The sequence below is a fragment of the Pangasianodon hypophthalmus genome, chromosome 5 (assembly GCF_027358585.1).
Source record: "Pangasianodon hypophthalmus isolate fPanHyp1 chromosome 5, fPanHyp1.pri, whole genome shotgun sequence".
In the NCBI taxonomy this organism is placed as follows: domain Eukaryota; kingdom Metazoa; phylum Chordata; class Actinopteri; order Siluriformes; family Pangasiidae; genus Pangasianodon; species Pangasianodon hypophthalmus.
This window is the reverse complement of record NC_069714.1, coordinates 1928933-1956700: the sequence shown is the minus strand read 5'-3', so window position 1 is coordinate 1956700 and position 27768 is coordinate 1928933. Positions and strand designations below refer to the sequence as shown.

Here is a 27768-nt window from a genome sequence, read left to right as displayed (position 1 = left end):
TTCCATCTTAGATGGAATGCTTCGTTGGCCCCAGTTGGCAAAATGAAGTTGTTGCCTAAACTTAAGTTCTTACAAATACTCATGACATGTCATAATTTGTGCTTACACATCCCAACCCCACACTAATGTTCTGGTTAGTACCCTCTGAGCAATTGCTGTCAATTGTTGACAAGATGTGGGGCATATATATGTAGTGCTTCTATGTGGCGCTGTGGCTTAGTTGGTTAAAGCGCCTGTCTAGTAAACAGGCGATCCTGGGTTCGAATCCCAGCAGTGCCTGGTGTGTGATTACTTGGTTGGTGCAAGAGCAGTACCTTTTATAAAACCAAGAAACACCACACAAGTAAGCCAAGAAGGGGCACACTGGAAGGTGAATTCTAGGTTTAGCATTGATGTTATTAAAAGCTTGTGGGTTCAGATCTTGTTAGACTTGTTTGCTTTCAGATGTGTGTTGCATGTAGATTTCAACTGCTATCAACAGAAAAGTGCCTGTCTAATAAACAGGTAAATCCTATACCTTCCATGAATTTGCAAGAACCTGAGATGAAATGTCGCTTGTGCCATGGAGAATTGCTCTCGTCTCACATGCAGGGAAAGCAAAACTTCTTAGAATCATCAAGAAACTTTATTACAAAGGTAAACCTAAGCAATAAAGGAGCTCGAGAGTGAACACTGGAGAGTTGACCATAGTGCATGACCTCTTACATGATCTAACCCTAGGCTGCAGAGACCGCACGAGATCAAGCTGACCTCGGAGATCGAACTTCCCTCCTTATTGATTTTTGACGCTCATATGTAGGCCACAGTTCAACGTCCCTTCCTCAGTTACATAAAGACCAACATTATGAAATGGATAATATGCAATATAAAATACATAATATGAAAATATAAAATGTATTTTCGGATTATTTTTCCACAATCCCCCCTATCGATCACAATAATTTCTCTAATCAGTAATAATCAGATTGCTAATGAATGGATAATTCATACCAACATCAAAATATTGGAATGGCAAGGCCAATTCTTTTGTTTTTGCTATACACTGAATTCATTTGGGTTTGAGATCAAAAGATAAATATGAGATGATTTTGAGATGATGTTGTCATGAGATGATGAGTTGCATATCCCTTTCTTGCAATAACTGCATCAAGCCGGTGACTCACTGACCACCAATCCGTTGCATTTTTCTTTTGTGCTGCTTTTCCAGGCTTGTACTGCAGCTTTTTTCACTTGTTCTTTGCTTTGGGGGGTTTCTCCCTTCAGTCTCCTCATCAGGAGGTGAAATGCTGCTCAACTGGGTTAAGGTCTGGTGACTGACTTGGCCAGCCTAAAACCTTCCACTTTTTCCCCCTGATCAAATCCTATGCTGTGTTGGGCAGGGCTTTTTGGGTCATTGTCTTGCTGCATGATGAGGTTCCTCCCAACTAGATTGGATGCATTTCTCTGTAAATTGGAAGACAGGTTGTTTCTATAGACTTTTGAATTCATTCTGCTGCTACCATTATGAGTTACATCATCAATAAAGATTAGTGACACTGTTCCATAAGCAGCCATGCAAGCCATGACACTACCTCCACCGTGTTTGACTGATGAGCTTCTATGTTTTGGATCATGAGCAGATCCATTCTTTCTCCACACTTTGGCCTTTCCATCACTTTAGTACAGGTTAATCTTGGTTCCTGAACTTTTGTGGATCATCTCTGTATTTCTTTGTGAATTCCAATCTGTCTTTCTGATGATTACTGCTGCTGAGTGGTTTGCATCTTGTGGTATGGCCTCTATATTTCTGCACTTTTTTATTTCTGTAGTCTCTTTCGAATGGTGGATTGTAATACCTTCACCTCTCACAATGTTTCTGTCATGGACTGGCCAACTGCTGTTGTTTTACTTGGCTGACCTGTTCCATGTCTGGTTGTTAGTACACCAGTGGTTTCTTTCTTTTTCAGTACATTCCAATTTGTTGTATGGGCTATGCCCAATGCTTGTGTAATGGATCTGATTGATTTTCCCTTTTTTCTCAGCTTCACAATGGCTTGCTTTTCTCCCATAGAAAGCTCTCTGGTCTTCATGTTGGTTTAACCTTTATAACAAAAATTCAGTCTTCACAGGTGAAACCTAGGGCTCAAACAAACAGTAGGCATTGAAAGCTGTTAATATATTAAACAATCAATTTAACAGGGCACAATTGGGCAGCAAGGAACACCTATCATGCTCTTGTTTCCATATTTTTGCTCACTTGAAAAAATGGGTGAGTTCAAACAAAAGCTGCCATGTTAACACATCTGGATGTAAATATGAGGAAATGAAAGCTGAAATTCAGATCTGTCCTCTCATATTAAACATGTGATCTCAAACCCAAATGTCTTAAATGTATAGGGAAAGCAATTGAAGTGGCCTTGCTGTTCTAATACTTTCAGAGGGGACTATATGGGTGAGGTGCTACTCCTAGTAAAGGTCTTGTCCCTTGTCATGAAAATACCTTTTGCAATTGTCTGCAAATGTTCCAAAAGTATGCAAAATCAGTCACTTTTTGGAAATAGTCTCTTAATAAACCCAACATACCTTTCATTCATCTTCTTCTGCCCCTTATGATTTTACACCGTGTAGAGAGGCTTGTTGGAGTACAGAGAAGAAATTACTGACGCTTCCCTCTGTCCTCTGTTTGTGTCTTTAGGTGCTCGATTGCCTCACTCAGAGACATACCAGGCTCTTCTGCTGGACCGTGGTGGCTGATGTGGATCCACGTGTTCAGTCCGTCTACCTTAACTGCTGTAGCCATTGCTAGGCTTACCTTGTATGGTCCTTGGACCCTTGGCTCAGGCTCCTTTCTCTTATATACCTTCACGTAGACCCAGTCACCTGGCACCATACGTATGTCAGGGGGTTTTAACCCTTTCCAGTTGGGCTGACCCCAAAGTGTTTGCTCCAATCAGCAGGATCTTGAGGCAGGGTGTAAACTGTATTCTCCTCCTCTGGCACTAATTAACATACTGGTCTCTGAGTTATGTGCTTTGCAAACTTTCCACAAGTCAAAGTTAGACTTTGGTTCTGAATTTTGTAACATGAATATGACACTGTACTCAAATTTACTTTATCCCAACTCTTAGGAAATTACACAACGATCACACACATACCAAACATCACATATCTGCTGTTATTGATACACTCATTAATGCTATTATACCTGTTAAATGGTCAAAAGCATCATAATGACCTGGTGGCTATAGGCATGATACATATAAGGAATGACATTAAAAAAAAAAAGCAACGAGTTTTCAAGCCACGGTGCATCATCTTAAAATTCATTGTCCTTACAGGAGATGTAAAATAACCTTATGCAGTCTGTTAATGCTGGGTTCTGTGGAATGTGTGAAGGTTGGTGAATTTTGTGTTCCATCAGGTTCCTTGGGTGAGTCACCCCCCTTTTTCCTGTAGTTATCAGTTTTACCATCCTGTAGGGTGAGCCATCTGGTCTTGGCCAACAACCTAAATCAGTGAGTTTGAAAGAGGCTCTTCTTGGCTGAGATGGTTTGTTCACAGGACAGTTGTGACCAGAAGCAACCAGCAATCAGTAAACAAGTGGTAATTAACTTGGCTCCACAAAGTCTGGGAGCAGGATTCATAATTTGATGGCTTCCTTGCTGCCTGTTCACTTAAGATCCTACAACTTCTTCTAAGCCTTCTCGTCAATGTTGGTGATGAGGCCTATCGCCACTGTGTTGTCGGTGAACTTCACCAGCCCGTTGGAGCTGTGTGTGGCCGTGCAGTCACTGGTGTAGAGGGAGTACAGCAGGGGGCTCAGGACACAGCCCTGAGGAGCTCCAGTGCCAAGGTTGAGCGTGGAGGAGGTGTGGTTTCCCATCCTGACCACCTGGGGGCATCTGGTCATGAAGTCCAGAATCCAGTGGCAGATGGAGGAGTTTAGTCCCAGATCCTGGAGCTTTATGAAGAGTTGTGAGGGGACGATGGTGTCAAAGGCTGTGCTGTAATCCACAAACAGCATTCGCACATAGTTTACTTTCCTCTGGTCCAGGTGGGAGAGGGCAGCGTGTAGGGTGTAGTTCATGGCATCATCTGTGGACCTATTGGACCTGTATGCAAACTGTAATGGGTCTAGGCAGTTGGGGAGGAGGGAGCAGATGTAGTTTCTAACCAGCTTTTCAAAGCAATTCAACACTAGAGAAGTCAGGGCTACAGGACAGTAGTCATTCAGGGAGGCAGGACGGGCGATTTTGGGGACATGAATAAAGGTGGAGGACATGAAATACGTGGGGACAACACTCTGGTTGTGGGAGAGGTTAAAAATCATGGTAAAGACTGGTGCTAGTTGGTCACAGACTTTTAGCACACCTCCAAGGATCCTGTCTGGACCGCATTAATAACAATTATTAATTAACAATTAACAATTATTAATAACATTGTATTTACCACTTTGAGCTAGAGTTTCTAGAGTTGTCATTTGCCTATCACAGTGCACAATGATGGCATGACAACCATAGGCAATTTCAACCAAGCTTTGGAAAGTTGAACCTTGGTCCTATCACATAGGCTGTCTCGTCTCTAAGTTGAGTTCAGGTACGAGTTGTCCACGCTTCACACTCACACACTGAGGTGAGAACTGCCATAGGCTCTTGAACATCTCCCTTAAAATCTTGGGAAGGGGAATCCAGGCAGGTTATGCATTTAAAAAGAGCTTGTGCCTTGTCCTCTGAAAAAGCTCTAGCCCAGATGTCAGGACCTAGTCACAACAATCACAGCCCCCCACTTGTCATCTCAACGAGGAACAAGAATGCACAAGGTAACATTGCTCAGGTAACAACTCTTTCCCCTAATTACCAGTAGTAACTTAGTAACATGTTTCCAAAGTTTGTTGATCATGTTTGCTGAAAAACAATTGCCTGAAAATGCTGCTTAAGATGTTTGCAGAATACAAGTTTCAGTGGACCTGTCAAACAATGTCCTGGGTTAAGAATGTGTGAACCAAGCCTAGAGCTGTCTGTTTAAGTAGCGTGTTTGCATTTTTTCAAACAAGAAGAATTTTGACCATCCCATTACTCAGTAAATTTCACCAGCATAACTCATACTCACAACAGTCACTCTGAAGTCTTAGATCGGCACAGTATGGTTATCATTTGGAAAGCATTAGCAATTCCAAAGTTTGCCCTCCAGATCAGAGAAGGCTAATCCTCACAGCCTTTGGAAGCTATAAGGAATTTCAACCAAGATTTGGCTTTTCCAGCCAAGAAGTCAAACACAGTGAGAAGGACGCCCGAACAGGGACTTGAACCCTGGACCCTCAGATTAAAAGTCTGATGCTCTACCGACTGAGCTATCCGGGCCCTGCTGTTTGAGTTCTTCTACCCTCAAAACAGGTCGGGCCTGTGGCCACACACGTTCAACAGTTCCAATAAAATGTGTCCTCTGCAGTGGATCAGAGAGGACTAATCCCATCTGGATCTTGTGGCTTTCTACAATTTATTAATATAGCTTTCTTATGACATGGACACCAGGGTGTTTGTCCCCTATTTTATGCTCAACAGCACTATTCAAGTATACAAACCAACACGGTGTAACCTTGGTCCTATCTAATAAGCTGTCCAGTCTCTAAATTGAACCATAAAGTTTTCCGTTTAACTACCGTGTTTGTATTTTCTTTTAGAACAAGAAGACTTTTGACCATATCATCACTTGGAAAATGTTACCAACATAACTCTTGTTCATAACGGTCACTCTAAAGTCTTATCTTGCTTCAAGGAATGTCTTGCTTGGCATGGTATGGGAATCATTTGAAAAGCATCAGCATTTTCAACCAAGTTTGGCTATTCTGCACAAGGAGACCAAATGACTAACAAACACATTTATTCCTCCCACAAACAGGGACTTAAACCATGGACCGTCAGATTAAAAGTCTGATGCGCTACCGGCTGAGCTTTCCAGGCTCCGCTGTTATGCTTTTTTTTTTTTTACAGTCAAAACAGTTCAGGCCTTTGGGCACAAATTTTCAACAGTTTCCTCTGATTACATTGATCCTCTGCTCTGGATCAGAGAAGGCTAATCCCGTCTGGTCCTTGTAGCATTCAACAATTTATTAATATACCTTTCTTAGAAAATGGACACAAGGGACTTTTCAGTAACGTGCTAGTTTACATCCAAGTGCAGTATTGAAGGATGCAAAACGCCGTGTAATTTTCACTCTGTATAACTCGCAAAAAGCAGATCTGTACCGCCTTTGCCACTGATTGCCCATCATCTGACACATATAATAAAATAAAGGACTCATATAAATGGTAAATGTGTGAAGTTAACCAAGAGAAAGTTGAACCATGTTCCTATCTCATAGGCTGTCTAGTCTCTAAGTTGAGTTCAGGTACAAGTTGTCCACGCTTCACACTCACACACTGAGGCGAGAACTGCCATTTACTCTAGAAAATCTCCCTTAATATCTTGGGATGGGGAATCCAGGCAGGTTATGCATTTAAAGAGCTTATGCCTTGTCCTCTGAAAAAGCTCTAGCCCAGATGTCGTAACTCAGTCGCAACAGTCACAGCCCCCTGCTAGTCTCTGAGTTTCAGTGCGCCTTTATCACCGCAATGAGAAACAAAATTGCCCTGCCAACTCTGTGTTATGATGCTCTAGCGCTTTTCGCTGGGACCTTGTGGTGCAATGGTAGCATGCCCCAACTCCTAATCAGAAGGTTGTGTGTTCAGATTGCACATAAAATAGCTTTGAAAACAGAGTGAATGAAATCCCAAGTTTCTAGCAGTTGCTCAGGCCATGATCTGAACAAAGCATCAACTTATCAGTTTAATTTAACCTTTGCTTCATTTAGAAGGGCTTCAAACTTGTATTAAATGCACCAGTTCTGCTAGAATCTGGAGGTACTATACTTGCGTTTGTGTTGCCAGGGATTCCCTTGTTGCGTTATTGTTTGGAGGGGTTTTCTGGCAACATTGATTGGTTGGTGGTCTGATTGGCCTTAAGTAGCATCTCGGAAGACCGATGAGGATGATAAACAGAGCGAGGAGCGAACCCGGCAGAGTCTCTTAAGCAGGTTGCAAAACTTTGATTAGTGGTTCACAGAGGTGCAAAGGCTGGAGTTGGAGGCTTTGCAGGAACCTGTCTGGATGTGGAGTCTCAGAGCGAGTGTGATCTCCTTGTGACGTCGTGGGGTGAGAACTTCTGAAACTCTTGGTTGATGAGAACTCCTGGTGGCTTGTTGGAAGAGACTCCTACAGATGCTGGTTGAAGAGACTCTTTCAGATGTGGATGGAGACTCTCTTGAGCTGTTAGTTGAAGAGAACTCTCCTGGAGTAGTTTGGTGATGAGAACTCTGAAGATGTTAAAAGAGACCTCTCATGGAGATGTTGGTAGATGAGACTCTGAGGGTGTTAAAAAGAGATCTCTCGCGATATGGATGGATGAGACTCATTCAAGATGTTAAAAGAGACTCAGTCAAAGACATTGATGGAAGAGAGCTTCTTGAAGATGTTGGTAGGGACTCACTCAGAGATGTTGATGGAAGACAGTTACTTGAAGATGTTGGTAGAGACTCACTGAGTTGTAAATGGATGAGACTCCCTCAGAGATGTTGATGGAAGAGAGCTTCTTGAAGATGTTGGTAGAGACTCTCTCTCGGAGATGTTGATGGAAGAGAGCTCCTTGAAGATGTTGGTAGAGACTCAGTTGGAGATGTTGTCCAAGGATGTTGTCTGGACCGCATCCTTTTCTGGTGTTAACTTTGTGTAGCACCTTCCTCACATCCATTTCTGAAATGACCAGTCTTTCCTCTTTTCCAGCTAGACCTGATCGTTCATACTCAGTAGTTGTCTGGTTATATAGTTGTCCTGGTCTGTGCTGGTAACATCAATCCATGAGTAGAAGATGTTCCATTCAACTATGTTACTTGCATGAACTATGTTACTTTCAGTATCAACTATGTTTTGACTGATTTTTTTGCATTGTAAATAACTAGAATGCTTCTTCTGATATCCTTCAGAGTATATTTTACCTCCACACCAGTTGCAGATTTGAATAGCATCTCTTAAAACTACCAAAATTATCTTTAAGTCAGATTTATGATAAAAATGTTCCTGTCCTTAGTGACCATGCTGAGAATATCACATGGATAGCTGCAAAAAATATATATAATTCTTAAGATTCCTTTAAAAGAATCACTGTATATATGGGATGTGAAATGACCGTAAACCAGATGAGTGAGTAAATAAAATAAGGAAATACTAAGTCACAGGCATTTAAACAGACAAGATAAGGCTACGGGTAAATTTGTTGGAAGCTAGTTGGACTAGATGTTCATCTTTTAATGTGACGGTGTAGTGTGGCGATCACAAAGTAGGTAGGTTAGCCAGTCACGCATTTTTAAATGTAAGCAAAAGTGTGTATTCCAGAGTTCTCCAGAACTCAGATATGAAAGGTACTGTCAGAGTGAGATGAAAATCATGGAGCACAGTAATTCTTTCCTCGAAAAATGGGTTGTATTGAGTGAAATGTTGACTGCTGTTTGCTGTTTATTTTCAGTTGGTACATTACATTAGATACTCACTGTATACTTACATTACTTTGATTAACATGACGGATTTGCTAAAGTCAGCTAGCTAGCAAATGGCAACTTAGTCAGTCATGGCCCAATACTCTAAATTCTTTCCCTGACAATAGTAAAATCAGCATACTTGCACATATGTTATGCAAGACATCTACAATTTAGCAACATGTTTTACTTATTAATAACACTGTATTTACCACTTTGGGCTAGAGTCGCTCTATCCATTACCTTAAGGTTTTGCACTTGTCATTTGCCTGTCACAGTGCACACTGATGGCATGACAACCACAGGCAATTTCAACCAAGCTTTGGCTTTTCCAGCCAGGAAGACAAACCCAGCAAGCACCTAGTAGTTATAATACCCAAACAAGGACTTAAACCCTGGACCCTCAGATTAAAAGTCTACTACTCTACCAACTGAGCTACCCAAGCCCTACCATAGAGTTTCTTTTACCCTCAAAAAACAAGTCGGGCTATGGATAACTCACAAAAAGCAGCTTTATACCACCTTTGCCACTGATTGCCCATCATCTGACACGTATAATGACAAAAAGGACTCATATAAACGATAAATGTGCGAAGTTAACCAAGAGAAAGTTGAACCTTGGTCCTATCACATCACAAGTAGCTTGGGAAGGGGAATCCAGCCAGGTTATGCATTTAAAGAGCTTGTGCCTTGTCCTCTGAAAAAGCTCTAGCCCAGATGTCAGAACCTAGTCGCAACAGTCACAGCCCCCCACTTGTCACCTCAACGAGGAACAAGAATGCGCTGCCAACTCTGTGCCATGATACTTTTTGGCCCCTTGACTTGGAAATCCAGATCAGAAGGTTGCGTGTTCAAATCACGTCAGGGTCATGAAACTTGATCTTTTGGATACACGCTGGTGTCGGGGGCTTTTCTGCTGAGACTTTTATATGGACTCGAATCTCTATGATGACCATCCGTGTCTTTGTCAGCCTAATGCTAAAAGGTAATGTGGTACCTGACGCACAGAATACCTACATGTACTTTACTGTCTGACTACGCCACCCCCTAAAATGGGCGGGGGAAACCCCTTTTCTCTCTGTAGTGTGGCTGATTCTAGACCCTGCCCGCAAAGAAACAGTTTACACAAGGCATGTACACAAGCTCAAATTTATTACAATTTTGAATAGGTACAATTGCTAATGTGAAAAAGAGACGAAGGGAAACTGGCTGGAGCTTCTCAAACTAATAAGGTCGGGTCGGCACGGCACCCACAGCTCCTCTCCTAGGAGGCCCTGGTGAGAGAGACAGACACAACAAACCCAACACCATACAAGCATGCAACATAGCAACCACTGCACACACAAGGTCAGTAATTACCACTACAAAATACCACACCGTGTTGCATGTTACCAGTACACACCAAAATAGTGTCCCCTCAGTGCAGCCCCCAACTGAATGGAGCAGTAGTGAGGTGCAGATCCGGCCTTGTACAGAGAACCTATACAGAGACAAAAAGAGGAGAACAGCCAGCTCCCAACACGATGACCACCGCGCTGGCTTGGTCAAGGCAGGGTTACACTAGACCAAGGACAAAAAAAAAAAAAAAAAAAAAAAAAAAAAAAAAAAAGGGACAAAGCCAAAGGCAAACAAAACCAACAAACTAAAAAAAGACTTGTACACTGACAATAGAACAGTGGCTGGCCTGGTCCCTTTAAAAAGAAATAATACCACATTAATCCCCAATTTCATTCACCAGCACACATAAAACCAACATATACAAGAAGTATTGGCCTACTTTGCAAGAGTGTTCAATACTCCCCGCAGCATAACCCAGGAAGATAAAATGGGGCACTCCAGTGCTACAAATACAAGTACATAATCAACACATTTTAAATACCAATATAAAACAATTTAAAATGAAAAAATGAAATCACATAAGAAACTACCAGAGTGTCTGCAGCCCAGCAACTCAATAGGAGGTCACAAGTCCTTCAAATGCCACGCAGTCACCTGTGTCCTTCATAAAGAGTGGAACACATTGTTCTAGCAGTCACCCTGATAAAGTTAAAACAGAACATGAGAATTCAGTTCCTATATCGATTAAAACACAGTCGAGTCACTCCATTACCTGTATGATGGGAGTCTAGTTGCAGTGGCAAATGGCAGCAGCAAGAGAGTGTGAACTCCACAAGCCAAACTTTATAATCTCCTAATGTGTCATGTGACATGCCTCATGTGACCCAAGACAAGCAGCCACACAATGCAGATCACATGATCCCCACACTGATTATCAGTGCAGGTAACCACCAACAAGAAAACACAGATCCCCACAGTAACATTGCTCAGGTAACAACTCTTTCACCTAATTACCAGTAGTAATTTTGCACCCTACTGTAACATGTTTCCAAAGTTTGTCAATCATGTTTGCTGAAAAAAAATTGCCTGAAAATGCTGCTTAAGATGTTTGCAGAATACAAGTTTCAGTGGACCTGTCAAACAATGTCCTGAGTTAAGAATGTCTGAATCATAGAATTGTCTGTTTAAGTATCGTGTTTGCATTTTTTCAAACAAGAAGAATTTTGACCATCCCATCACTCAGTAAATTTCACCAGCATAATTCATACTCACAACAGTCACTCTGAAGTCTTAGATCGGTACAGTATGGTTATGATTTGGAAAGCATTAGCAATTCCAAAGTTTGTCCTCCAGGTCAGAGAATGCTAATCCTCGCAGCCTTTCGAAGCCATAAGCAATTTCAACCAAGACTTGGCTTTTCCAAATTGAGAACGACACCCAAACAGGGATTTGAACCCTGGACCCTCAGATTAAAAGTCTGAGGCTCTACCGACTGAGCGATCCGGGCCCTACTGCTAGGGTTCTTCTACCCTTGAAACAGGTCGGGCCTGTGACCACACACGTTCAATAGTTCCAATAAAATTTGTCCTCTGCACTGGATCAGAGAGGGCTAATCCCATCTGGATCCTGTGGCTTTCTACAATTTATTAATATAGCTTTCTTACTACATGGACACCGGGGTGTTTGCACTATTCAAGGATACAAACCAACAAGGTGGAATCTTGGCTCTGTAACTCACAAAAAAGCAGCTTTATACCTCCACTGACTGCCCATAGTCTTACGCATATAAAGACACAAAGTACTCAAGTAACCTGTAAAATGGTGAAGTTAACCAAGAGAACGTTAAACCTTGGTCCTATCTAATAAGCTGTCCAGTCTCTAAATTGAACCATAAAGTTTTCTGTTTAACTACCGTGTTTGTATTTTCTTTTAGAACAAGAAGACTTTTGACCATACCATCAGTTTAGCCTGTCCATGTGGGCCATTCTCAACAGCAGCGAGTGATTTTCAGGTGATGAAACGTCCAAGCAGGAGTGGGGCTTCAGGATGGATCAGGCAGGTATGGAGAGCAGAGGGAGACAGGATCATGGGAATGGGCGTAGAGAGAGAGAGACAGAGTTATGTTTGACTTCTTGGCTGGAAAAGCCAAATCTTGATTGAAATTGCTGATGCTTTCCAAATTCTATGAGGATTAGCCTTCTCTGATCCAGGGGATGAACTGAATGATACCCAAACTGTGCCAATCTAGAGTTCAGAGTGACTGTTGTGAGTATGAGTTATGGTGGTGAAGTTTATCAAGTGATGGGATGGTCAAAAGTCTTCTTGTCTGAAAAAATGCAAACACGCTACTTAAACAGATAACTCTACGATTCAAACATTGTTAACCCAGGACATTGTTTGACAGGTCCACTGAAACTTGTATTCTGAAAACGTCTTAAGCAGTATTTTCAGGCAAATTATTTTTCAGCAAGCACAATGGACAAACCTTGGAAACATATTACAGTAGGATGCTAAAGTATTACTGGTAATTAGGGGAAAGAGTTGTTACCTAAGCAATGTTACCTTTTAGCATGAGGTCTACAAAGACGGTCATCATAGAGATTCGAGTCCATATAAAAGACTCCCTCACCCACATATGACAAAGAGCAAGCTTATGACCCTGACGTGATTTGAACACGCAACCTTCTGAGCTGGAGTCAGACGTGCTACCGTTGCACCACGAGGCCCCACACTAGGGGCCAAATGGCATCATAGCACAGAGTTGACAGCGCATTCTTATCCTCTTTGAGGTGATAAAGACACATTGAAACTCAGAGACAAGTGGTGGGCTGTGACTGTTGTGACTAGATTCTCACATCTGGGCTAGAACTTTTTCAGAGGACAAGGCACAAGCTCTTTAAATGCATAACCTGCCTGGAGTCCCCTTTCCAAGACAGTAAGGAAGATTTTTCAAGAGCAAATGGCAGTTCTCACCTCAGTGTGTGAGTGTGAAGCGTGGACAACTTGTACCTGAAGCTCAACTTAGAGACTAGACAGCCTATGTGATAGGACCAACGTTCAACTTTCTCTTTGAGTCCCAGCAGTGCCAGAATTTTTTGCTTTCAGATGTGTGTTGCATGTAGATATCAATTGCTGTCAACAGAAAGATACTGGCACAGGGGCTCTGTGGTGCAATGGATAGCGCATTGGACTTCTAGGCTCAGTGTTGAAGCTATTCAAAGGTTGTGGGTTCGAGTCCCACCAGAGTCATTTCACATAAGTGTTGCTTGTTAGTTTCTTCTATACCAGACAGGGTGTCTGAGAGGAATTCCATGGTGAGGAATCCTGGTGGGTTAGGCAATTCCCTACTTTCCATCTTAGATGGAAAGCTTTGTTGGCTCCATTTGGCAAAATGAAGCTGTTGCCTAAATTTAAGTTCTTACAAATACTCATGACATTAATTCATGTCATAATTTGTGCTTACACATCCAAACCCCACACTGAAGAACAAATGGGTGGCAAGGTGGCACTGCTGCTGCACCTGCCACTACTGCTGTGACCTGTGGAGTTGTCTGTTGCTACTTTGACCTTTGGTCGTGATTGCTATTCCTCTGACCTAAAAATTTTTTTTTTTTTTTTTTGCAATTTAAAAACATCTAAGGTATTTATGTTTTTCTCATCAGTCTGGGCCTTTTTTCCCAACTTTGTGCAAGGTTAGAGGCAAAAATTTGGAGGAGGAGTAGCAAAAAGTGGCAGTTAGATGTAAGCATTTTTTAGCATGTTATTGTTAAGATTTGTTCAAAAACACAGATTTGTTCATGAATGAAACACCACTATTACACACTAGAAGCGACCAGACACAGCTGCCCCTGTGCACATCGTAGCCTCCTTTTCCCCATAGCCACAATAACATAAACAAACTCAGAAAAAAATTCAAATCAATAAATAAGCTGAGACCTAAAACGTAGACATAACAGTATAAGTGTAACAAATTGATTGATGCACTAGACCGGCTAACACAGAGCATATAACTGAAGATATTGGAGTTATTCTACAATTTTGGGTAAATTTCATGTCCAGTGATAATTATATTTTTACTTCAGAAATAGCCTATTTTACCAATTAAGGGAAAGTATATTATAATCTCACACAAATATATTGTGCACCCTATGTTTCAGTTTGCTTGAAATTGCCTTAATGTTCCTCAATTGACAGTTTTTGCGATGTCCGTTTTTTGAAGTGAGTGGGTCTTGAGTTCAAAATAATGAATAACAAAGTTAAACATTATATATATTTAATTAATTTCTAAAATCCAAATAATACACTATTTTTTTTAGATTCAGTTTAACTTTTAAGTGAAGAAAATATTTGATTTTACTCATGTCCACAAAAGTTCTGTCAACTATGTTACTAGGCAAAACAAAAAACATATGAATCAAGAGACAGGCAAAATGTCCAAAAATCTAAAAAGAAAGAACAACATACATGGGCAAAAGGCTTGGTAAAGTCAGCAGACAGACACAAACTGAGCATTTACTTCACAGAGAATGTAGTGAATGAAAGTCCCTTATATAGTGTGTGTATATATATGAGAGTGTATGATTGAAAACAGTTGTGTGATCAAACGTCTGGTGATTGGGAGCGAGTAAACTGCCATGGTTTCTGGGAAGTGTAGTCTGGAGCGGCCATATTAGTAGGCCATGGTGCGTTCTGGGAAGTGGGGTTTGTGGTCCTGACAGTGTAAAACCTGATGATCCATTTTAGGTTAGATCTATCAGTATGTCTTCTGAAAAAAAGTGCTTCAAAGGAAGGGATAAGGCTCACAGAAAATTTCACCTTTAGTACAAAGGCGTTAACATGGTCAAAGTCACAAATGTGCTTAAATTTAAATAGTGACCTAGAAATTGTGCAACATTTTGAATATTAAATAGGATTACAAAGAATTTACAAAACTGTTTATTTCCAGTTTTAAATTTTAAAAAATCCCAGATTTTCAATGTTGCGCAGACTTTTGGTCCCCACTGTACACATACAGATTTGTACAGTATAACAAAATGTAGTTTAGTTAGCCTCAGGTGTAAACTTTCAATTCAATTCAATTTTATTAATATAGTGCTTTTAACATTGGACATTGTAACAAAGCAGCTTTATAGAAATCCAAAAAATTTAAATGTATCCCTACTGGGCAAGCCAGAGGCGACGGTGGCAAGGAAAAACTCCCTGAGGCAACAAGAGGAAGTAACCTTGAGAGAAACCAGACTCAAAAGGGAACACATCCTTTTCTGTGTGACACTGAGTAGTTTGATTATACGTTTTTCCACTTCTATAACTGTCACATAGTGCTAATCATGTTAACTTGAGTATGAACACCATTAGAGGTTTAACTTTAGGTCTATCATGTCAAACTGAAGCTATTAACTGTTCGAAGATGGAGACTTGAGTGTAAACTGTTCTTAGCAATTGCAGTCTTTAGGCTAGCCGAGGAAGAACATCCACAGCCATCTAGGGTGTCTGTCTGGTACCATCCACAGTAATCTCATGGTGATCTTTAGGCTGTTCATGTGGGCCATTCTCAACAGCAGTGAGGGATTTTCAGGTGATGAATCCTCCAAGCAGAAGTGGTGCTTCAGGATGGATCAGGCAGGTATGGAGAGCAGAGGGAGACAGGATCATGGGAATGGGCGTAGAGAGAGAGAGACAGAGTTGTGTTTGACTTCTTGGCTGGAAAAGCCAAATCTTGATTGAAATTGCTGATGCTTTCCAAATTCTATGAGGATTAGCCTTCTCTGATCCAGGGGATGAACTAAATGATACCCAAACTGTGCCAATCTGTGCCAAACGGCATCATAGCACAGCGTTGGCAGTGCATTCTTGTTCCTTGTGGGTGATAAAGACGCATTGAAACTCAGAGACAAGTGGTGGGCTGTGACTGTTGACGATCCTGTTGACTGTTGACATAGATGGGACCATCCATGAATTTGGAAGAACCTGAGCTTAAACACCATGTAAGAAGCTTGCAGGGGCTCTGTGGTGCAATGGATAGCGCATTGGCCTTCTAGGCTCAGTGTTGAAGTTATTCAAAGGTTGTGGGTTTGAGTCCCACCAGAGTTGTTTTGTCTAAGTGTTGCTTGTCCCTTCTATACCAGACAGGGTGTCTGAGAAGAATTCTATAGTGAGGAATCCTGGTGGATTAGGCAATTCCCTACTTTCCATCTTAGATGGAATGCTTCGTTGGCCACAGTTGGCAAAATGAAGCTGTTGCCTAAATTTATGTTCTTACAAATACTCATGACATGGATTCATATCATAATTTGTGCTTACACATCCCAACCCCACACTAACGTTCTGATTAGCAAAGATTAGAAACATATGCTGAGTACCTTCAGAGGAATTGCTGTCAATTGTTGACAAGATACCTTCTCATCTAGGTCTGCATGCCAGAGTGACTATCAGTGTGGCACTTGTGTGTGGTGTTGTGGCTTAGTTGGTTGATGTGCCTGTCTAGTAAACAGGAGATCCTGGGTTCAAATCCCAGCAGTGCCTAGTGTGTGATTATTCATTTGGTGCAAGAACAGTACCATTTATGAAGCCGAGAAACACCACACAGTAAGCCAAGAAGGGGCACACTGGAAGGTGAATTCTAGGTTTAGAATTGATGAAAAGCTTCAGACATAAAGCAGCCAGACACTCCACTGTAGTGGGGGGGCAGCATCCAAACATCGCAGTTGTGTTTGACCTCTTGGCTGGAAAAGCCAAATCGTGATAGAAATTGCTGATGGCTTCCAACTTCTATGAGGATTAGCCCTCTCTGATCCAGGGGATGAACTAAATTGAGAGAGTTGACCATAGTGCATGATCTTAAAAGCCCCAAGGGTGGGACATATTTTCCTCCTCTAACTGGCTAATTCTAATGATCTTACTCACTCTAACTCTCTTTACTGCCTCTGGATATCTCTCCATCCCTTTATATCACCCATTTGCCTTTTATGTTATGTAAAGCAACCAAGGCCGCGGAGACCGCACCAGATCAAGCTGACCTCGGAGGTCGAACATCCCTCCTTATTGATTTTTGACGCTCATATGTAGGCCACGGTTCAACGTCCCTTCCTCAGTTACATAAAGACCAACATTATGAAATGGATAATATGCAATATAAAATACATAATATGAAAATATAAAATGTATTTTCGGATTATTTTTCCACAATCCCCCCTTTGATCAATCTATTGATCACAATAATTTCTCTAATCAGTAATAATCTGATTGCTAATAAATAGATAATTCGTACCAACATGAAAGTATTGGAATGGCAAGGCCAACTCTTTTGTTTTTGCTATACACTGAATACATTTGAGTTTGAGATCAAAAGATAAATATGAGATGATTTTGAGATGATGTTGTCATGAGATGATGAGTTGCATATCCCTTTCTTGCAATAACTGCATCAAGCCGGTGACCCACTGACCACCAAACTGTTGCATTTTTCTTTTGTGCTGCTTTTCCAGGCTTGTTCACTTGTTCTTTGTTTTGGGGGGGTTTCTCCCTTCAGTCTCCTCATCAGGAGGTGAAATGCTGCTCAACTGGGTTAAGGTCTGGTGACTGACTTGGCCAGCCTAAAACCTTGCACTTTTTCCCCCTGATCAAATCCTTTGTTGTGGGCAGTGCTTTTTGGGTCATTGTCTTGCTGCATGATGAGGTTCCTCCCAATTAGATTGGATGCATTTCTCTGTAAATTGGAAGACAGTTTGTTTCTATAGACTTCTGAATTCATTCTGCTGCTACCATCATGAGTTACATCATCAATAGAGATTAGTGAGACCGTTCCATAAGCAGCCATGCAAGCCATGACACTACCTCCACCATGTTTGACTGATGAGCTTCTATGTTTTGGATCACTAGCAGATCCATTCTTTCTCCACACTTTGGCCTTTCCATCACTTTAATACAGGTTTATCTTGGTTCCTGAACTTTTGTGAATCATCTCTGTATTTCTTTGTGAATTCCAATCTGTCTTTCTGATGATTTCTGATCGTCTCACCCACTGCATTATAGATTACATAAATTTCTGTGTGGAGAATACTGTACCATCCAGGAGGGTACGGTGTTTCTCCAATAACAAACCCTGGGTGACCCCTGAGCTCAAAGACCTGCTAAATGAGAAGAAAAGGGCTTTTACTTCAAGAGACAAAGAGGAGCTTAAGAGAGTTCAGAAAGAACTCAAATACAGGATGAGACGGTGCAAGGACAGCTACAGGAGGAAACTGGAGGAGCGGTTAACGCAAAACAACTTCCGTGATGTGTGGAGAGGACTGAAAAACATCTCAGGGCATGGTCAGTGTGGCGGGAGAGGATCAGTAAATGGTGATCAGCTCTGGGCAAATGAGTTGAATCTGTTTTTTAACAGATTTGACTCTGTTCCCACTTCCTCTCCCTCCCAGCGTTCTCCCTCTCCACCCTACTTCAGACCAGCAACCACCCCCCTCTCCGGACTGTCTTCACCTCCACCTCACTTACGCCTCACTACACTTCCCCTCACTGCCCCCCCTAGTCTTTCACAACCTTTCACCCCGTTCACTCATCTCAGTCTTCCCTCACCCCCCTCTCCTTAACAACGAATCAGGTGAGGTGTGAACTAAGGAAGATAAAGGCAAGGAAGGCTGCAGGGCCGGATGGAATCAGCCCCAGACTGCTCAGGGACTGTGCGAACCAGCTATGTGGGGTGGTCAGGTACATGTTTAATCTGAGCCTCAGCTTGGAGAAGGTCCCAAACCTGTGGAAACCTGTGTGGTTCCAGTACCAAAGACTGCATACCCCAGGGAGCTGAACCACTTCAGACCTGTTGCCTTAACCTCCCACCTGATGAAGACCATGGACCGGATCATCCTCTGTCACCTCCATTCCTTAGTGAGCACAGTGCTCAACCCACTGCACTTTGCATATCGGCCTGGCATCGGTGTGGACGACGCAGTGATCTACCTGCTGCACCGGGCACTGACTCACCTGGAGACCACCGGGAGCACTGTGAGAGTCATATTCTTTGACTTCTCCAGTGCTTTCAACACCATACAGCCAGCACTGCTGCGTGGGAAGCTGGAGCGGTCAGGGGTGGATGATCACCTGGCTGCATGGACAATCGACTACCTCACCAACAGACCACAGTATGTAAGGTTGCGTGACTGTGTGTCTGAAGTGGTAGTCTGCAACACCGGGGCTCCCCAGGGCACGGTGCTCTCCCCGTTCCTTTTCACACTGTACACCTCTGACTTCAGTTATAACACCAACACCTGCCACCTCCAAAAGTTCTCAGATGATACAGCCATTGTTGGATGTGTATCTGATGGGAATGAACAGGAATACAGGGACGTCATCAAGGACTTTGTTGACTGGTGTGAGTGTAACCACTTGCACTTGAACACCAGTAAGACGAAAGAGATGGTGATTGACTTCCGGAGAAGGAGAACACCACAGCACATACCAGTGACCATCCAGGGCTTGGATATTGAGTTGGTGGATAGGTTCAAGTACCTAGGTGTCCACTTAAACAATAGACTGGACTGGCTGGATAACACTGATGCTTTGTACAAGAAGGGCCAGCGTCGCCTCCACCTGCTGAGGAGACTAGGGTCCTTTGGAGTGTGCAGGACATTATTAAGGACATTTTACGATACTGTAGTGGCCTCTGCAATTCTCTACGCTGTAGTCTGCTGGGTGGGAGGCAGCACAGACGGGGGCAGGAAGAGACTGAACAAGCTGGTTAGGAGAGCCAGCTCTGTTCTGGGCTGCCCACTGGACTCTGTGGAGGTGGTGGGTGAGAGGAGGATGTTAGCCAAGCTGACATCTATTATGAACAACACCTCTCACCCCTTGTATGGGACTGTGGAGACCCTGTGCAGCTCTTTCAGCAGCAGAGTGCTACACCCCCAGTGCTACCGCAGGTCATTCATATCAGTGGCTGTCAGACTTTACAACACCGCATTACAGTGATGTTCAGATGTGCAATATTTTATAATTTTATATAATTTTATTCTTTTATTATTCCTAAGGTGTATATATAGTTATAGTTTTAACTTTTCTTTCTCCCTTCCTTTTCTTTCTTCCTGCACTTTAACTGTCTGTGAGCTGCTGTGATAAGTGAATTTCCCCAATGTGGAATCAATAAAGTTTATCTTATCTTATCTTATTACTGCTGATGAGTGGTTTGCATCTTGTGGTATGGCCTGTATATTTCTACACTTTTTTATTTCTGTAGTCTCCTTCGAATGGTAGATTGTAATACCTTCACCTCTCACAATGTTTCTGTCATCAACTGCTGTTGTTTTACTTGGTTGACCTGTTCCATGTCTGGTTGTTAGTACACCAGCGGTTTCTTTCTTTTTCAGTACATTCCAATTTGTTGTATGGGCTATGCCCAATGCTTGTGTAATGAATCTGATTGATTTTCCCTCTTTTCTCAGCTTCACAATGGCTTGCTTTTCTCCCATAGAAAGCTCTCTGGTCTTCATGTTGGTTTAACCTTTTTAACAAAAATTCAGTCTTCACAGGTGAAACCTAGGGCTCAAACAAAGAGTAGGCATTTAAAGCTATAAATATTTTAAACAGTCAATTTAACAGGGCACAATTGGGCAACAAGAAACACCTATCATGCACTTGTTCCAATGTTTTTGATCACTTGAAAAAAAGGTTGGGTTCAAACAAAAGCTGCCATGTTCTAAGTTGTTTAACACATCTGGATGTAAATATGAGGAAATGAAAGCTGAAATTCGCATCTGTCCTCTCATATTAAACTTGTGATCTCAACCCCTAATGTCTTCAATGTATAGGGAAAACAATAGAATTGGCCTTGCTGTTCCAATACTTTCTGAGGGGACTATATGGGTGGGGTGCTACTCCTAGTAAAGGTCTTGTCCCTTGTCATGAAAATACCTTTTGCAATTGTCTGAATGTCCCAACAGTATGCAAAATCAGTCACTTTTTGCCAAATAGTCTCTTAATAAACCCAACATACCTTTCATTCATCTTCTTCTGGTCCCTATGATTTTACACCACGTAGAGGGGCTTGTTGGAGATCAGAGAAGAAGTTACTGACACTTCCCTGTGTCCTCTGTTCTTTGTGTCTTTAGGTTTTCGATTGCCTCACTCAGAGACATACCAGGCTCTTCTGCTGGGCTGTGGTGGCTGATGTGGAGCCACGTGTTCAGTCCGTCTACGTTAACTGCTGTAGCTCTTGCTAAGATTACCTTGTATGGTCCTTGGACCCTTGGCTTAGCCCACTTTCTCTTGTGCACCTTTATGTAGACCCAGTCACCTGGCTTGGGCCGGTTCTCAGGCTTAACAGGTTCTTTATGAGGTCCGCTGGCTTCCTTCACCTGGTGATAAAGGGAGTAAGGTATAGAAGTTGGTCTTTTCAAGTAGTTTGACAACTCATTTTCCAGTTGTTCTAGCTGTGGGACTAGATATTCTGGTTGTGCGTAGGGGATTGGCATTGGTCTTCCAGTAACCATTTCATGTAGGGTCAAATGCGTGCTGTGGTTTCTTGAGTATCTCATGCTCATCAGGACAAGGGGTAATGCGGCTACCCAATTCAGTCCAGCATCCTGACAAGTTTTTGCAAATTTGGATTTAATCGTTCCATTTGCTCTTTCTACTAGTCCTACAGATTGTGGGTGGTACACACAGGAGAGCTTATGTTTAATGCCCAGTTCTTTTATTTGGAAGCTAATTTAGAAAATTGCCAAATTGTCGATGGAATTACTTCAAATTCCAAATCTTGGAAAAACTTCCCTTGCTAAACATTTAGCAATTGTCTCTACCCATGTAGAGAATCTGTCTACCACTAATAGACAGTACTTTTTCCCTTCCTTCCTTTCTGTCATGTCAATAAATTCCATGCAGATGTGTTCAGATGGGCCTAAGGGACTAGGCATTTGTCCTACTTGGGGCTGAAATGTCACAGTAAGCCATGGAATTGTCAACTGAAAACCAATGTTGTTCAATATGCCTGTTCATTTTCCCCCTTGCAGAGTGGGTCACACTGTTAGCCTCGTTCACACTGTGAGCCTTCAACGACAATTGTCATTTTGTTCATTTCATTCTCAAACGACAATTATCAGTTCGTTCATTTCGTTCATGAACGCTAGGTCTACCACTCTCATTCAGACTCAAAGTGAGGGGTGTATTCGTACAGCCGTTCGTATGCTCCTTCACAGCTACTTTGTGCTATATCAGTTTTTGAAATCTGAAGGAGAAAGCCACAAAAAATCAGTCATGTCACTTGCTGTCCTTTTTAGAACTGTTTGTTATGATACGATCGCATTCTCAAAGTCTAATTACGATTAACAAACTTTGAGCAAACTGTAATAAGGCAAAGAGGTCTTTTTTTCTATTAGATGTTTTATATAAATAAAAAATGCATGACATGACTCCCCAAGTAATTTAAATATTTTTATTTATGGATGGAAAAAAACAAACCACCACCAACACCGGCAACAAAATTACTTAATTGATTGATTGATTAATTAAAAGCTACAAGCAGCATTTTCAGGGGCCAAGCAGTGGTGGAATTCTCTGATTATAGGAGGGAAGGTCTAGATCAACAAATGGGCAGCAAGGTGGCACTGCTGCTGCACCTGCCACTACTGCTGTGACCTGTGGAGTTGTCTGTTGCTACTTTGACCTTTGGTCGTGATTGCTATTCCTCTGACCTAAAAATTTGTTATTTTTTTTTTTTAAAAAACATCTAAGTTATTTATGTTTTTCTCATCAGTCTGGTCCTTTTTTCCCGACTTTGTGCAAGGTTAGAGGCAAAAATTTGGAGGAGGAGTAGCAAAAATTGGCAGTTAGATGTAAGCATTTTTTAGCATGTTATTGTTAAGATTTGTTCAAAAACACAGATTTGTTCATGAATGAAACACCACTATTACACACTGGAAGCGACCAGACACAGCTGCCCCTGTGCACATCGAAGCCTCGTTTTCCCCATAGCCACAATAACATAAACAAACTCAGAAAAAAATTCAAATCAATAAATAAGCTGAGACCTAAAACGTAGACATAACAGTATAAGTGTAACAAATTGAATGATGCACTAGAGCGGCTAACACAGAGCATATAACCGAAGATATTGGAGTTATTCTACAATCTTGGGTAAATTTCATGTCCAGTGATGATAATTATATTTTTACTTCAGAAATAGCCTATTTTACCAATTAAGCGAAAGTATATTATAATCTCACACAAATATATTGTGCACCCTATGTTTCAGTTTGCTTGAAATTGCCTTAATGTTCCTCAATTGACAATTTTTGCGATGTCCATTTTTTGAAGTGAGTGGGTCTTGAGTTCAAAATAATGAATAACGAAGTTAAACATTATATATATTTAATTAATTTGTAAAATCCAAATACTACACTATTTTTTTTAGACTGATTTTGAATTTTAAGTGAAGAAACTATTTGATTTTACTCATGTCCACAAAAGTTCTGTCAACTATGTTACTAGGCAAAACAAAAAACATATGAATCAAGAGACAGGCAAAATGCCCAAAAATCAAAAAAGAAAGAACAACATACATGGGCAAAAGGCTTGGTAAAGTCAGCAGACAGACACAAACTGAGCATTTACTTCATGAAGAATGTAGTGAATGAAAGTCCCTTAATATAGTGTGTGTATATATGAAGGTGTATGATTGAAAATAGGTGTGTGATCAAACGTCTGGTGATTGGGAACAAGTAAATTGCCATGGTTTCTGGGAAGTGTAGTCTGGAGCGGCCATATTAGTAGGCCATGGTGCGTTCTGGGAAGTGGGGTTTGTGGTCCTGACAGTGTAAAACCTGATGATCCATTTTAGGTTAGATCCTTCGGTATGTCTTCTGAAAAAGTGCTTCAAAGGAAGGGATAAGGCTCACAGAAAATTTCACCTTTAGTACAAAGGCGTTAACATGGTCAAAGTCACAAATTTGCTTAAATTTAAATAGTGACCTAGAAATTTATTCCACTGGGCAAGACAGAGGCGACGGTGGCAAGGAAAAACTCCCTGAGGCAACAAGAGGAAGAAACCTAGAGAGGAACCAGACTCACTGAGTAGTGTGATTATACATTTTTCCACTTCTATAACTGTCAGATAGTGCTAATCATTTTAACTTGAGCATGAACACCATTAGAGGTTTAACTTTAGGTCTATCATGTCAAACTGAAGTTATTAACTGTTCGACGATGGAGACTTGAGTGTAAAGTGTTCTTAGCAATTGCAGTCTTTAGGCTAGCCAAGGAAGAACATCCACAGCCATCTAGGGTGTCTGTCTGGTACCATCCACAGTAATCTCATGGTGATCTTTAGGCTGTCCATGTGGGCCATCCTCGACAGCAGCGAGGGATTTTCAGGTGATGAAACCTCCAAGCAGAAGTGGGGCATCAGGATGGATCAGGCAGGTATGGAGAGCAGAAGGAGACATGATCATGGCAGAGGGTGGGGGGGGGTTGCTCTTGTGTTGTAACGGTTTAAGAAGATGTACATTGTGGGCAGAGTGCAAACAGGGACTCCAGCAAGACTACTTGTGACAGCATAACTAAAAGGGAGAGCCATAATGTAACACAGACATGAGGAAGTCCTGGGACATAAAGCAGCCGGACACAAGAGAGAATGAGAAACATGGCAGTTGTGTTTGACTTCTTGGCTAGAAAAGCCAAATCTTGATAGAAATTGCTGATGGCTTCCAACTTCTATGAGGATTAGCCTTCTCTGATCCAGGGGATGAAATGAATGATACCCAAACTGTGCCAATCTAGAGTTCAGAGTGACTGTTGTGAGTATGAGTTACAGTGGTGAAGTATACCAAGTGATGGGATGGTCAAAAGTCTTCTTGTCTGAAAAAATGCAAACACGCTACTTGAACAAATAACGATTCAAACATTCTTGACCCAGCACATTGTTTGACAGGTCCACTGAAACTTGTATTCTGAAAACGTCTTAAGTAGTATTTTCAGGCAAATTATTTTTCAGCAAGCACAATGGGCAAACCGTGGAAACATATTACAGTAGGATGCTAAAGTATTACTGGTATTTAGGTGAAAGAGTTGTTACCTAAGCAACGTTACCTTTTAGCATGACATGGATGGTCATCATAGAGATTTGAGTCCATATAAAAGGCTCCCTCACCTGCATGTATATGAAAGAGCAAGCACTTGACCCCGACGTGATTTGAACACGCAACCTTCTGATCTGGAGTCAGACGCGCTACCGTTGCGCCACGAGGTCCCATGCATGGGGGTCAAATGGCATCATAGCACAGAGTTGGCAGTGCATACTTGTTCCTCATTGAGGTGAAAAAGATCTCATTGAAACTCAGAGACAAGTGGTGGGCTGTGACTGTTGATCCTGTTGACTGTTGACATGGATGTAACCATCCATGAGTTTGGAAGAACCTGAGCTAAACTACTATGCAAGGGATAGTGCATTGGACTTCTTGGCTTAGTATTGATGTTATTCAAAGGTTGTGGGTTCAAGTCCTACCAGAGTCATTTCACATAAGTGTTGCTTGTTAGTTTCTACTGGAATGCTTGTTGGCCCCAGTTGGCAAAATGAAGTTGTTGCCTAAACTTAAGTTCTTACAAATACTCATGACATGGATTCATGTCATAATTTGTGCTTACACATCCCAACCCCACAGTAACGTTCTGGTTTGTGCCCTCTGAGCAATTGCTGTCAATTGTTGATTGTTGTATATGTAGTGTATATGTGGTGCTTCTATGTGGCGCTGTGGCTTAGTTGGTTAAAGCGCCTGTCTAGTAAACAGGAGATCCTGGGTTCGAATCCCAGCAGTGCCTGGTGTGTGATTACTTGGTTGGTGCAAGAGAAGTACCTTTTATAAAGCCAAGAAACACCACACAAGTAAGCCAAGAAGGGGCACACTGGAAGGTGAATTCTAGGTTTAGCATTGATGTTATTAAAAGCTTGTGGGTTCAGATCCTAAGCAATAAAGGAGCTCGAGAGTGAACACTGGAGAACACTGTCCTCTTACATGATCTAACCCTAGGCCGCGGAGACCGCACCAGATCAAGCTGACCTCGGAGATCGAACTTCCCTCCTTATTAATTTTTGACGCTCATATGTAGGCCACGGTTCAACGTCCCTTCCTCAGTTACATAAAGACCAACATTATGAAATGGATAATATGCAATATAAAATACATAATATGAAAATATAAAATGTATTTTCGGATTATTTTTCCACAATCCCCTCTTTGATCAATCTATCAATCACAATAATTTCTCTAATCAGTAATAATCAGATTGCTAATGAATGGATAATTCATACCAACATCAAAATATTGGAATGGCAAGGCCAATTCTTTTGTTTTTGCTATACACTGAATTCATTTGGGTTTGAGATCAAAAGATAAATATGAGATGATTTTGAGATGATGTTGTCATGAGATGATGAGTTGCATATCCCTTTCTTGCAATAACTGCATCAAGCCGGTGACCCACTGACCACCAATCTGTTGCATTTTTCTTTTGTGCTGCTTTTCCAGGCTTGTACTGCAGCTTTTTTCACTTGTTCTTTGCTTTGGGGGGTTTCTCCCTTCAGTCTCCTCATCAGGAGGTGAAATGCTACTCAACTGGGTTAAGGTCTGGTGACTGACTTGGCCAGCCTAAAACCTTCCACTTTTTCCCCCTGATGAAGTCCTTTGTTGTGTCAGGCAGTGCTTTTTGGGTCATTGTCTTGCTACATGATGAGGTTCCTCCCAACTAGATTGGATGCATTTCTCTGTAAATTGGAAGACAGGTTGTTTCTATAGACTTTTGAATTCATTCTGCTGCTACCATTATGAGTTACATCATCAATAAAGATTAGTGACACTGTTCCATAAGCAGCCATGCAAGCCATGACACTACCTCCACCGTGTTTGACTGATGAGCTTCTATGTTTTGGATCATGAGCAGATCCATTCTTTCTCCACACTTTGGCCTTTTCATCACTTTAGTACAGGTTTATCTTGGTTCCTGAACTTTTGTGAATCATCTCTGTATTTCTTTGTGAATTCCAATCTGTCTTTCTGATGATTACTGCTGCTGAGTGGTTTGCATCTTGTGGTATGGCCTCTATATTTCTGCACTTTTTTATTTCTGTAGTCTCTTTCGAATGGTGGATTGTAATACCTTCACCTCTCACAATGTTTCTGTCATGGACTGGCCAACTGCTGTTGTTTTACTTGGCTGACCTGTTCCATGTCTGGTTGTTAGTACACCAGTGGTTTCTTTCTTTTTCAGTACATTCCAATTTGTTGTATGAGCTATGCCCAATGCTTGTGTAATGGATCTGATTGATTTTCCCTTTTTTCTCAGCTTCACAATGGCTTGCTTTTCTCCCATAGAAAGCTCTCTGGTCTTCATGTTGGTTTAACCTTTTTAAGAAAAATTCAGTCTTCACAGGTGAAACCTAGGGCTCAAACAAACAGTAGGCATTCAAAGCTGTTAATATTTTAAACAATCAATTTAACAGGGCACAATTGGGCAGCAAGGAACACCTATCATGCTCTTGTTCCAATATTTTTTGCTCACTTAAAAAAATGAGTTCAAACAAAAGCTGCCATGTTCTAAGTTGTTTAACACATCTGGATGTAAATATGAGGAAATGAAAGCTGAAATTCGCATCTGTCCTCTCATATTAAACATGTCATCTCAAACCCAAATGAGTTGTCATTTGCCTATCACAGTGCACACTGATGGCATGACAACCATAGGCAATTTCAACCAAGCTTTGGAAAGTTGAACCTTGGTCCTATCACATATGCTGTCTCGTCTCTAAGTTGAGTTCAGGTACGAGTTGTCCACGCTTCACACTCACACACTGAGGTGAGAACTGCCATAGGCTATGGAAAGTCTCCCTTAAAATCTTTGGAAGGGGA

At 41.6% G+C, this 27768-nt stretch overlaps 1 long non-coding RNA gene and 8 other non-coding genes across 11 annotated transcripts; 4 read left to right on the top strand and 5 right to left on the bottom strand.

Annotated features, from left to right (window-relative positions):
- The first annotated feature begins 205 nt into the window (after positions 1-205).
- trnat-agu (transfer RNA threonine (anticodon AGU)) lies at positions 206-279 on the top strand. Its single transcript has one exon. It is a non-coding gene; the product is annotated as a tRNA-Thr (tRNA).
- Positions 280-5266: 4987 nt separating this feature from the next.
- trnak-uuu (transfer RNA lysine (anticodon UUU)) lies at positions 5267-5339 on the bottom strand. The gene has a single exon. It is a non-coding gene; the product is annotated as a tRNA-Lys (tRNA).
- A 4341-nt stretch (positions 5340-9680) lies between these two features.
- Positions 9681-10862, bottom strand: LOC128318414 (uncharacterized). Of its 3 annotated transcripts, none has more exons than XR_008301805.1 (4): positions 10656-10862; positions 10474-10582; positions 10323-10386; positions 9681-10236 (listed from the first exon to the last, which is right to left on the bottom strand). It is a non-coding gene; the product is annotated as an uncharacterized LOC128318414 (long non-coding RNA). The 3 variants fall into 3 exon arrangements; XR_008301804.1 differs by having other exon boundaries at positions 9681-10025; XR_008301803.1 differs by having other exon boundaries at positions 9681-10386.
- A 455-nt stretch (positions 10863-11317) lies between these two features.
- Positions 11318-11390, bottom strand: trnak-uuu (transfer RNA lysine (anticodon UUU)). Its single transcript has one exon. It is a non-coding gene; the product is annotated as a tRNA-Lys (tRNA).
- A 1147-nt stretch (positions 11391-12537) lies between these two features.
- On the bottom strand, positions 12538-12609 carry trnaw-cca (transfer RNA tryptophan (anticodon CCA)). Its single transcript has one exon. It is a non-coding gene; the product is annotated as a tRNA-Trp (tRNA).
- A 433-nt stretch (positions 12610-13042) lies between these two features.
- trnar-ucu (transfer RNA arginine (anticodon UCU)) lies at positions 13043-13132 on the top strand. Its single transcript is given in 2 exon segments — positions 13043-13079; positions 13097-13132. It is a non-coding gene; the product is annotated as a tRNA-Arg (tRNA).
- A 3199-nt stretch (positions 13133-16331) lies between these two features.
- Positions 16332-16405, top strand: trnat-agu (transfer RNA threonine (anticodon AGU)). Its single transcript has one exon. It is a non-coding gene; the product is annotated as a tRNA-Thr (tRNA).
- Positions 16406-25043: 8638 nt separating this feature from the next.
- On the bottom strand, positions 25044-25115 carry trnaw-cca (transfer RNA tryptophan (anticodon CCA)). Its single transcript has one exon. It is a non-coding gene; the product is annotated as a tRNA-Trp (tRNA).
- A 495-nt stretch (positions 25116-25610) lies between these two features.
- On the top strand, positions 25611-25684 carry trnat-agu (transfer RNA threonine (anticodon AGU)). Its single transcript has one exon. It is a non-coding gene; the product is annotated as a tRNA-Thr (tRNA).
- The last annotated feature ends 2084 nt before the right edge of the window (positions 25685-27768 follow it).